This window comes from Pseudophryne corroboree, unplaced genomic scaffold, assembly GCF_028390025.1.
Source record: "Pseudophryne corroboree isolate aPseCor3 unplaced genomic scaffold, aPseCor3.hap2 scaffold_334, whole genome shotgun sequence".
In the NCBI taxonomy this organism is placed as follows: domain Eukaryota; kingdom Metazoa; phylum Chordata; class Amphibia; order Anura; family Myobatrachidae; genus Pseudophryne; species Pseudophryne corroboree.
Genome location: NW_026970002.1, coordinates 609,016 through 621,332, shown reverse-complemented (window position 1 = coordinate 621,332; position 12,317 = coordinate 609,016). Strand labels below are relative to the sequence as shown.

General features: G+C 40.9%; 1 non-coding gene and 1 pseudogene across 1 annotated transcript; one reads left to right on the top strand and one right to left on the bottom strand.

Annotated features, from left to right (window-relative positions):
* The first annotated feature begins 4,426 nt into the window (after positions 1 to 4,426).
* Positions 4,427 to 4,605, top strand: LOC135019442 (U1 spliceosomal RNA; annotated as a pseudogene).
* A 2,081-nt stretch (positions 4,606 to 6,686) lies between these two features.
* Positions 6,687 to 6,849, bottom strand: LOC135019318 (U1 spliceosomal RNA). Its single transcript, XR_010216906.1, has one exon. It is a non-coding gene; the product is annotated as a U1 spliceosomal RNA (small nuclear RNA).
* Positions 6,850 to 12,317: the final 5,468 nt, after the last annotated feature.

The window sequence follows — 12,317 nt, the reverse complement described above, 5'->3', positions numbered from 1 at the left end:
AGACCTTGGAAATTTCTTCCCTGTGTGGCTGCTCCCCAACCTCGGAGGCTCGCGTTCGTGGTCACCAGGATCCAGTCCTGAATGCCGAACCTGCGGCCCTCTGGAAGGTGAGCACTCTGCAGCCACCACAGGAGAGATACCCTGGCCCTGGGGGACAGGGTGATCAACTGATGAATCTGTAGATGTGACCCGGACCACTTGTCCAGTAGGTCCCATTGCAAGATCCTCGCATGGAACCTGCCGAAGGGAATGGCCTCGTATGATGCCACCATCATTCCCAGGACTCGAGTGCAGTGATGCACTGACACCTGTTTTGGTTTCAATAGGTTCCTGACCAGAGTCATGAGTTCCTGGGCTTTTTCTATCGGAAGATAAACCCTTTTCTGGTCCGTATCCAGAATAATGCCCAAGCAAAGTCAGACGAGTCGTAGGAACCAACTGCGACTTCGGGATATTGAGAATCCAGCCGTGTTGCTGTAACACCTTCAGTGAAAGTTATACGCTGTTCAGCAACTGCTCTCTTGATCTCGCTTTTATGAGGAGATCGTTCAAGTACGGGATAATTGTGACACCTTGCTTTCGCAGGAGCACCATAATTTCCGTCATTACCTTGGTGAAAATTCTTGGAGAAAATTCTGGAGAGACCAAACGGCAACGTCTGAAATTGGTAATGACAATACTGTACCGCAAATCTTAGGTACGCCTGATGAGGTGGATAAATGAGTACATGAAGGTATGCATCCTTTATGTCCAGAGATATCATAAAATCCCCCCCTTCTAGGCTGGCGATGACCGCTCTTAGCGATTCCATCTTGAACTTGAACCTTTTCAAGTATAGGTTCAGGGATTTTAAATTTAATATGGGTCTGACCAAACCGTCCGGTTTTGGGACTACAAACAGGGTCGAATAATTTCCCTTTCCTTGTTGAAGCAGGGGAACCTTGACCACCACCTGTTGAAGATACAATTTGTGAATTGCATTTAACACTATCTCCCTTTCCTGGGGAGAAGATGGTAGGGCCGATTTGAAAAACCGGCGAGGAGGCACCTCTTCGAATTTAAGCTTGTAACCCTGAGAAACAATTTCTATTGCCTAGGGATCCACCTGCGAATGAACCCAGATGTGGCTGAAAACTCGAAGACGTGCCCCCAACTGGGCGGACTCCTTTAGCGGAGCCCCAGCGTCATGCGGTGGATTTTGTAGAGGCCAGGGAGGACTTCTGTTCCTGGGAACTAGCTGTGTTGTGCAGCTTCTTCCCTCTGCCCTTACCTCTGGCAAGAAAGGACACACCTCGTACTTTCTTGTTTCTCTGTGATCGAAAGGACTGCATTTGATAATGTGGTGCTTTCTTAGGCTGTGAGGGAATATAAGGCAAAACATTTGATTTACCAGCTGTAGCTGTGGAGACTAGGTCCGAGAGACCTTCCCCAAACAATTCCTCACCCCTGTAAGGTAAAACCTCCATATGCCTTTTTGAGTCGGCATCACCTGTCCATTGCCGGGTCCATAGGACTCGTCTATCAGAAATCGACATAGCGTTTATTCTAGAACCCAGTAGACTAATGTCACTTTGAGCATCTCTCATATATAGGACAGCATCTTTTATATGCCCTATGGTCAATAACATAGCATCCTTATCTAGGGTCTCAATCTCTGCTGATAAGGTATCTGTCCATGCTGCCACCGCGCTACAACCCCGGCCGACGCAATTGCCGGTCTGAGTAAGGTACCAGAATGTGTGTAAATGGACTTTAGGGTAACCTCCTGCTTGCGGTCAGCATGGTCCCTGATGGTAGCCGTATCCTGGGATGGCAGCGCTACCTTTTTGGATAAGCGTGTCAATGCTTTATCCACCCTAGGGGAGGATTCCCACCGTATCCTGTCCATTGGCGGGAAAGGATACGCCATAAGAATCCTTTTGGGAATCTGCAGCTTTTTGTCTGGAGATTCTCAAGCTTTTTCACATAATTCGTTCAACTCATGTGAGGGGGGAAAGGTTATCTCAGGTTTCTTTCCCTTATACATGTGTACCCTCGTGTCAGGGACAGGGGACTCTGTGATGTGCAAAACATCTTTTATTGCAATAATCATATATCGAATACATTTAGCCAATTTTGGCTGTAACTTTGCATCATCGTAGTCGACACTGGAGTCAGAATCCGTGTCGGTATCTGTGTCAACTATTTGGGATAGTGGGCGCTTTTGAGACCCCGAAGGTCCCTGCGACATAGGGACAGGCATGGGTTGACTCCCTGACTGTTCCCTAGCTTCAGCTTTGTCTAATCTCTTGTGTAATAAGTTTACATTAGCACTTAAAACATTTCACATATCCATTCAGTCAGGTGTCGGCGTTGTCGATGGAGACACCACATTAATTTGCTCCTGCTCCTCTCTAGGAGAGCCTTCTACCTCAGACATGTCGACACACGTGTACCGACACACCATACACTCAGGGAATCCTCTTATCTGAGGACAGTTCCCCAACAAGGCCCTTTGGAGAGACAGAGAGAGAGAGTATGCCAGCACACACCCCAGCGCTATATGACCCAGGAAAAAAACACAATAATTTTATGTTTACCCAGTAGCGCTGTATTTCCATATATATATGCGCCTAATTATGTGCCCCCCTCTTCTTTAAGACCCTCTTTCTACCGTGGTATAAGCAGGGGAGAGTCCGTGGAGCTTCCCCTCAGCGGTGCTGTGGAGAAAATGGTGCTGGTGAGTGCTGAGGGAGAAGCCCCACCCCCTCAGCGACGGGCTTCTGTCCCGCTCAAATATAGTAAAAAAATGGCGGGGGCTCTTATATATATATATACAGTGCCTAGCTGCATATATATTTATTTTGCCAAAGAGAGGTCTATATTGCTGCCCAGGGCGTCCCCCCTGAGCCCTTCACCCTTACACTGACTGCCGTGTGTGAGGTGTATGGGAGCAATTGAGCACAGCTTTACTGCTGTGCGTTACCTCAGTGAAGATCATGAAGTCTTCCGCCGCCTCTGAAGTCTTCTTTTCTTCTCATACTCACCCGGCTTCTATCTTCCGGCTCTGCGAGGGGGACGGCGGCGCGGCTCTGGGACGGACGGCGAGGGTGAGACCTGCGTACCGATCCCTCTGGAGCTAATGCTGTACAGTAGCCTAAGAAGCAGAGCCTATCAACTCACAGAAGTAGGTGTGCATCTCTCCCCTCCGCCCCTCGATGCAGGGAGTCTGTTGCCAGCAGGCTCCCTGAAAATAAAAAAATCTAACAAATATACTTTCTGTCAGGAAACTCAGGAGAGCTCCCTGAAAAGCACCCAGTCTCCTCTGGGCACAGTAGTAAACTGAGGTCTGGAGGAGGGGCATAGAGGGAGGAGCCAGTGCACACCCAGATCTAAAGTCTTTCTTTAAGTGCCCATGTCTCCTGCGGAGCCCGTCTATCCCCCATGGTCCTTACGGAGTCCCCAGCATCCTCTAGGACGTAAGAGAAAAATTATGCTGGCAGAAAAATCCAATTGAGTGATTAAACAGCTCCAGAGCTGCTCTGTAAGGCAAGTAAAAGGGTGTGGGCCCTGCAGCACTACCTGTAGTTTGCATTTTGCATTGGAAGCCTAGTTTGCTGTCTGTTTCCACTTCTTTTTTCTTGAGCCCCTCCCGTCTATACCCTTGTGCACTATCCTGACTTCTCCTCCTGTCTGCTTACTTTGTGCCTTCCAATGCACAATGCAAACTACAGGTAGTGCTGCAGGGCCCACACCCTTTTACTTGCCTTACAGAGCAGCTCTTGAGCTGTTACAGTGCCCAGCTGCTGCAAGAAATCAGCGTGAATGCTTCAGGGGCTGGGGCATGGCCAACATGAGCCCCACACCGAAGGAAGGTGGGGGTGTTTAATGCGAACTAGGGGTCTCGCACAATGCGAACTACAGGTAGTGCTGCAGGGCCCACACCCTTTTACTTGCCTTACAGAGCAGCTCTGGAGCTGTTACAGTGCCCAGCTGCTGCAAGAAATCAGCTTGAATGCTTCAGGGGCTGGGGCATAGCCAACATGAGCCCCACACCGACGGAGGGTGGAGGTGTTTAATGCGAACTAGGGGTCATCCAAGTGCCGCAAAAGGCCGCCATGCCCTGCACGCCCCTTTTCTCTTTTCATATGCAGACGAGGGTTGAAGCCAACTTTGACCCACTGCTTGGATGACATCGCCATATGCAAATCCATCTGCTGCAGGCCTTCCCCCAGGAATGCTTGCACTAGTTGTTGCATTTGGTTTGTTGTTTGGGGGTGCTTCAGTATTAGGCAGCCTTCTGCCCTCCCATGTTCATCTGAAAATATGTGTTCTCCCTGCAGTTGTTGTCCCCAGATGAGAGTTCCCTTGTGCTGCCTCAGTTGAATCTCCTTTACTTGACAGAGATGTGCCTGAGCAGCGGCCCTCCCCAGCCCTATCCCAAATCATACTTATTTTGCATAGGAGATACCATGGTCATGAAGACTGTTCTCCCAGGGTGCGGTTCATTCATTGCATTCTGGGTATGCTGACCCCTGTGATTTCCCCAAATGTGGGAAACTCGACTGCATTATTTAATGCGAACTAGGGGTCATCCAAGCACCGCAAAAGGCCGCCATGCCCTGCATACCCCTTTTCTCTTTTCATAAGCAGACGAGGTTTGAAGCCAACTTTGACCCACTGCTTGGATGACATCACTTGCTGCCTTTCCAATGAAGCAAGTTTAATTTAATAATAGGTGAAAAACCATCCCTACAAAGGTGTTAATCAGATACTTGGCTTTGTGGACACTTTTCAGAGCACAAATTTGTTAGCATAAAAATAAAGCCAGAAAATGAAGAGCTGTTTAATCACTCAATTGGATTTTTCTGCCAGCATATTTCTTTTTCTCTGCAACCCACTGCTAAATTGTGCTTCGTGGCTGTTTTTTTTATAAAATCACTTAATCAAATCTAACTCTGATTACATCAGAGAAGGCCAGGTACCCTACACCATAAGAGGTGGTTTGAAATTTTTACTTGTCTACTTAAAGATCACCAAAATCTGATAACGAGGTCAATTACGTCCCTAGGTGGGATTGAACCACCAACCTTTTGGTTAACAACTGAACACGCTAACTGTTTGCGCCTCAGAGACACTTTGCGAAAGTACATACTGACAAAGGTTAATAAGCATTCATCTAGAACGTTTCCTAGAAAAACTTTAAAAAGTCAATAATCTGGAGAGTTTTTGTAAGATGTTCCTTCCATCAACCAATGAAGAAACACATTGGTACTTTCCCATGATGAGTGAGTGCTTCAGGATCTCTTGCACTTACATGTGCAGCAAAGGACTACAATGGAAGCATGCTGGGCCTATAACCCAGAGGTAGGCAGATTGCAACTGTCCTCTGCTATATGCATTTTTTTTGTTAATTAAAGTAATCCAAAACTGGGATTGATATTTTGGCTCTTTTATTTTTACTTAAAGTACAATAACTTTTACCGTTTTAATTTGTTTTAATAGTATATTGACAGTATTGTTTTCTTTCAAAAATCCACTTAATTTTCTTTACCCTATTATTAAAATGGTAATTGACAAAAACAAACTACATTGTCACCAGAAGAGCAATACAAAATGTACAAGTGATATATTAAAATCATCTTTTCAGCTTGAATTTCAATGATGCATTGAGGTAACGATTTTGTGAGAAACATCTTCACCCTTAAATAAAGATTTTCTTAATTCCCTACCTGTGTGCTAATTAGATATCACCTTGTTTTCACATTAAACAGACTTCCACATGAGAAAGCAGCAAGGATGCAGTGGCGTTAATGTTTCCTGGTGTCAACCTGTATTATTTCAGTAGACATTGAAATGAGGATGCATCTTGCTGCCTTTCCAATGAAGCAAGTTTAATTTAGTAATAGGTTAAAAACCATGCCTACAAAGGTGTTAATCAGAGACTTGGCTTTGTGGACACTTTTCAGAGAACAAATTTGTTAGCATAAAAATAAAGCCAGAAAATGAAGAGCTGTTTAATCACTCAATTGGATTTTTCTGCCAGCATTTTTCTTTTTCTCTGCAACCCACTGCTAAATTGTGCTTCCTAGCTGTTTTTTATAAAATCACTTAATCAAATCTAATTCTGATTACATCAGAGAAGGCCGGGTACCCTACACCATAAGAGGGGGTTTGAAATTTTGACTTGTCTACTTAAAGATCACCAAAATCTGATAACAAGGTCTATTACGTCCCTGGGTGGGATTGAATCACCAACCTTTAGGTTAATAGCAATACACACTAACTGATTGCGCCACAGCGACACTTTGCAAAAGTACATACTGACAAAGGCTAATAAGCATTCATCTAGAACGTTTCCTAGAAAAACTTTAAAAAGTCAATAATCTGGAGAATTTTTGTAAGAAACACATTGGTACATTCCCATGATGAGTGAGTGCTTCAGGATCTCTTGCACTTACATAGGCTATTAACCAAAAGGTTCCCACCCAGTGATGTAATTGACCTTGTGATCAGATTTTGGTGATCTTTAAGTAGACAAGTCAAAATTTCAAACCCCCTCTTATGGTGTAGGGTACCTAGCCTTCTCTGACGTAATCAGAGTTAGATTTAATTAAGGTGCGCAAGGGCATAGAAGGGAGCGGTTTAAGAAAAGAGAAGTGGAAACAGACAGCAAACTAGGCTGGAGAGAGACCTGAGACAAAGAGATCTGAATTATACGAGAGCCGACCAGGGGAAACACAAATTATGCAGTCAAGTTTCCCACATTTGGGGAAATCGCAGGAGCAGCACACCCAGAGTGCAATGGGTGAGCCTTTCCCTGGGAGAAGCACCTTCATGATCATAGTATCTCACCTGGCAGGTAAGTAGGAGTTGGGCTAGTGCTGGGGAGGGTCGCTGCTCGGGTACCCCCCTGTCAAGTGAAGGAGATCCAACTGAGGCAGCACAAGGGAACTCTCGAAAGAAGAACAAGGCTAGAGGAAGATCTGAGACAAAGAAATCTGACTTTTACCAGAGCTGACCAGAGGAAAGCACAAACACAGTCCCCCACTACCACCAGGAAACATTAACGCCACTGCATCCTTGCTGCTTTCTCATGTGGAAGTCTATTTAATGTGAAAACAAGGTGATATCTAATTAGCACACAAAAAAGAAAATTAAGTGAATTTTTGAAAGAAAACAATACTGTCAATATACTATTAAAACAAATTAAAATGGTAAAAGTTATTGTACTTTAAGTAAAAATAAAAGAGCAAAAATATCAATCCCAGTTTTGGATTACTTTAATTAACAAAAAAAATGCATATAGCAGAGGATAGTTTCAATCTTTCTACCTCTGGGTTATGGGCCCAGCATGCTTCCATTGCAGTACTCTGCTGCACATGTAAGTGCAAGAGATCCTGAAGCACTCACTCATCATGGGAAAGTACCAATGTGTTTCTTCATTGGTTGATGGCAGAAACATCTTACAAAAACACTCCAGATTATTGACTTTTTAAAGTTTTTCTAGGAAACGTTCTAGATGATTGTTTATTAGCCTTTGTCAGTATGTAATTTTGCAAAGTGTCGCTGTGGCGCAATCAGTTAGTGTGTATGGCTATTAACCAAAAGGTTGGTGGTTCAATCCCACCCAGGGATGTAATTGACTTTGTTATCAGATTTTGGTGATCTTTAAGTAGACAAGTCAAAATTTCAAACCCCCTGTTATGGTGTTAGGTATTTAGACTTCTCTGATGTAATCAGAGTTAGATTTGATTCAGTGATTTTATAAAAACAGCTAGGAAGCACAATTTAGCAGTGGGTTGCAGAGAAAAAGAAATATGCTGGCAAAAAAATCCAATTGAGTGATTAAACAGCTCTTGGATGGTTTTTCACCTATTACTAAATTAAACTTGCTTCATTGGAAAGGCAGCAAGATGCATCCTCATTTCAATATCTACTGAAATAATACAGGTTGACACCAGGAAACATTAACGCCACTGCATCCTTGCTGCTTTCTCATGTGGAAGTCTGTTTAATGTGAAAACAAGGTGATATCTAATTAGCACACAGGTAAGGAATTAAGAAAATCTTTATTAAAGGGTGAAGATGTTTCTCACAAAATCGTTGCCCCAATGCATCATTGAAATTCAAGCTGGAAAGATGATTTTAATATATCACTTGTACATTTTGTATTGCTCTTCTGGTGACAATGTAGTTTGTTTTTGTCAATTACCATTTTAATAATCGGGTAAAGAAAATTAATTGGATTTTTGAAAGAAAACAATACTGTCAATATACTATTAAAACAAATTAAAATGGTAAAAGTTATTGTACTTTAAGTAAAAATAAAAGAGCAAAAATATCAATCCCAGTTTTGGATTACTTTAATTAACAAAAAAAAATGCATATAGCAGAGGATAGTTTCAATCTGCCTACCTCTGGGTTATGGACCCAGCATGCTTCCATTACAGTACTCTGCTGCACATGTAAGTGCAAGAGGTCCTGAAGCACTCACTTATCATGGGAAAGTTCCAATGTGTTTCTTCATTGGTTGATGGAAGAAACATCTTACAAAAACTCTCCACATTATTGACTTTTTAAAATGTTTCTAGGAAACGTTCTAGATGAATGCTTATTAGCCTTTGTCAGTATGTACTTTTGCAAAGTGTCGCTGTGGCGCAATCAGTCTGTGTGTATGGTTATTAACCAAAAGGTTGGTGGTTCAATCCCACCCAGGGACTTAATTGACCTTGTTATCAGATTTTGGTGATCTTTAAGTAGACAAGTCAAAATTTCAAACCCCCTGTTATGGTGTAGGGTACCTGGCCTTCTCTGATGTAATCAGAGTTAGATTTGATTTAGTGATTTTATAAAAACAGCTAGGAAGCACAATTTAGCAGTGAGTTGCAGAGAAAAAGAAATATGCTGGCAAAAAAATCCAATTGAGTGATTAAACAGCTCTTCATTTTCTGGCTTTATTTTTATGCTAACAAATTTGTTCTCTGAAAAGTGTCCACAAAGCCAAGTCTCTGATTAACATCTTTGTAGGGATGGTTTTTCACCTATTACTAAATTAAACTTGCTTCATTGGAAAGGCAGCAAGATGCATCCTCATTTCAATGTCTACTGAAATAATACAGGTTGACACCAGGAAACATTAACGCCACTGCATCCTTGCTGCTTTCGCATGTGGAAGTCTGTTTAATGTGAAAACAAGGTGATATCTAATTAGCACACAGGTAAGGAATTAAGAAAATCTTTATTTAAGGGTGAAGATGTTTCTCACAAAATCGTTGCCCCAATGCATCATTGAAATTCAAGCTGGAAAGATGATTTTAATATATCACTTGTACATTTTGTATTGCTCTTCTGGTGACAATGTAGTTTGTTTTTGTCAATTACCATTATAATAATAGGGTAAAGAAAATTAAGTGGATTTTTGAAAGAAAACAATACTGTCAATATACTATTAAAACAAATTAAAATGGTAAAAGTTATTGTACTTTAAGTAAAAATAAAAGAGCAAAAATATCAATCCCAGTTTTGGATTACTTTAATTAACAATAAAAAATGCATATAGCAGAGGATAGTTTCAATCTGCCTACCTCTGGGTTATGGGCCCAGCATGTTTCCAATGCAGTACTCTGCTGCACATGTAAGTGCAAGAGATCCTGAAGCACTCACTCATCATGGGAAAGTACCAATGTGTTTCTTCGTTGGTTGATGGAAGAAACATCTTACAAAAACTCTCCAGATTATTGACTTTTTAAAGTTTTTCTAGGAAACGTTCTAGATGAATGCTTATTAGCCTTTGTCAGTATGTAAGTTTGCAAAGTGTCTCTGTGGCGCAATCGGTTAGTGTGTTTTGTTAGTAATCAAAGGGTTGGTGGTTCAATCCCACCCAGGGATGTAATTGACCTTGTTATCAGATTTTGGTGATCTTTAAGTAGACAAGTCAAAATTTCAAACCCCCTCTTATGGTGTAGGGTACCTGGCCTTCTCTGATGTAATCAGAGTTAGATTTGATTAAGTGATTTTATAAAAAAACAGCTAGGAAGCACAATTTAGCAGTGGGTTGCAGAGAAAAAGAAATATGCTGGCAGAAAAATCCAATTGAGTGATTAAACAGCTCTTCATTTTCTGGCTTTATTTTTATGCTAACTAATTTGTTCTCTGAAAAGTGTCCACAAAGCCAAGTGTCTGATTAACATCTTTGTAGGGATAGTTTTTCACCTATTACTAAATTAAACTTGCTTCATTGGAAAGGCAGCAAGATGCATCCTCATTTCAATATCTACGGAAATAATACAGGTTGACACCAGGAAACATTAACGCCACTGCATCTTTGCTGTTTTCTCATGTGGAAGTCTGTTTAATGTGAAAACAAGGTGATATCTAATTAGCACACAGGTAAGGAATTAAGAAAATCTTTATTTAAGGGTGAAGATGTTTCTCACAAAATCGTTGCCCCAATGCATCATTGAAATTCAAGCTGGAAAGATGATTTTAATATATCACTTGTACATTTTGTATTGCTCTTCTGGTGACAATGTAGTTTGTTTTTGTCAATTACCATTATAATAATAGGGTAAAGAAAATTAAGTGGATTTTTGAAAGAAAACAATACTGTCAATATACTATTAAAACAAATTAAAATGGTAAAAGTTATTGTACTTTAAGTAAAAATAAAAGAGCAAAAATATCAATCCCAGTTTTGGATTACTTTAATTAACAATAAAAAATGCATATAGCAGAGGATAGTTTCAATCTGCCTACCTCTGGGTTATGGGCCCAGCATGTTTCCAATGCAGTACTCTGCTGCACATGTAAGTGCAAGAGATCCTGAAGCACTCACTCATCATGGGAAAGTACCAATGTGTTTCTTCGTTGGTTGATGGAAGAAACATCTTACAAAAACTCTCCAGATTATTGACTTTTTAAAGTTTTTCTAGGAAACGTTCTAGATGAATGCTTATTAGCCTTTGTCAGTATGTAAGTTTGCAAAGTGTCTCTGTGGCGCAATCGGTTAGTGTGTTTGGTTATTAATCAAAGGGTTGGTGGTTCAATCCCACCCAGGGATGTAATTGACCTTGTTATCAGATTTTGGTGATCTTTAAGTAGACAAGTCAAAATTTCAAACCCCCTCTTATGGTGTAGGGTACCTGGCCTTCTCTGATGTAATCAGAGTTAGATTTGATTAAGTGATTTTATAAAAAAAACAGCTAGGAAGCACAATTTAGCAGTGGGTTGCAGAGAAAAAGAAATATGCTGGCAGAAAAATCCAATTGAGTGATTAAACAGCTCTTCATTTTCTGGCTTTATTTTTATGCTAACTAATTTGTTCTCTGAAAAGTGTCCACAAAGCCAAGTATCTGATTAACATCTTTGTAGGGATGGTTTTTCACCTATTACTAAATTAAACTTGCTTCATTGGAAAGGCAGCAAGATGCATCCTCATTTCAATATCTACGGAAATAATACAGGTTGACACCAGGAAACATTAACGCCACTGCATCTTTGCTGTTTTCTCATGTGGAAGTCTGTTTAATGTGAAAACAAGGTGATATCTAATTAGCACACAGGTAAGGAATTAAGAAAATCTTTATTTAAGGGTGAAGATGTTTCTCACAAAATCGTTGCCCCAATGCATCATTGAAATTCAAGCTGGAAAGATGATTTTAATATATCACGTGTACATTTTGTATTGCTCTTCTGGTGACAATGTAGTTTGTTTTTGTCAATTACCATTTTAATAATCGGGTAAAGAAAATTAATTGGATTTTTGAAAGAAAACAATACTGTCAATATACTATTAAAACAAATTAAAATGGTAAAAGTTATTGTACTTTAAGTAAAAATAAAAGAGCACAAATATCAATCCCAGTTTTGGATTACTTTAATTAACAAAAAAAATGCATATAGCAGAGGATAGTTTCAATCTGCCTACTTCTGGGTTATGGACCCAGCATGCTTCCATTACAGTACTCTGCTGCACATGTAAGTGCAAGAGATCCTGAAGCACTCACTCCTCATGGGAAAGTACCAATGTGTTTCTTCATTGGTTGATGGAAGAAACATCTTACAAAAACTCTCCAGATTATTGACTATTTAAAGTTTTTATAGGAAACGTTCTAGATGAATGCTTATTAGCCTTTGTCAGTAAGTACTTTTGCAAAGTGTCGCTGTGGCGCAATCAGTTAGTGTGTACGGCTATTAACCAAAAGGTTGGTGGTTCAATCCCACCCAGGGACGTAATTGACCTTGTTATCAGATTTTGTTGATCTTTAAGTAGACAAGTCAAAATTTCGAAAACCCCTGTTATGGTGTAGGGTACCTGGCCTTCTCTGATGTAATCA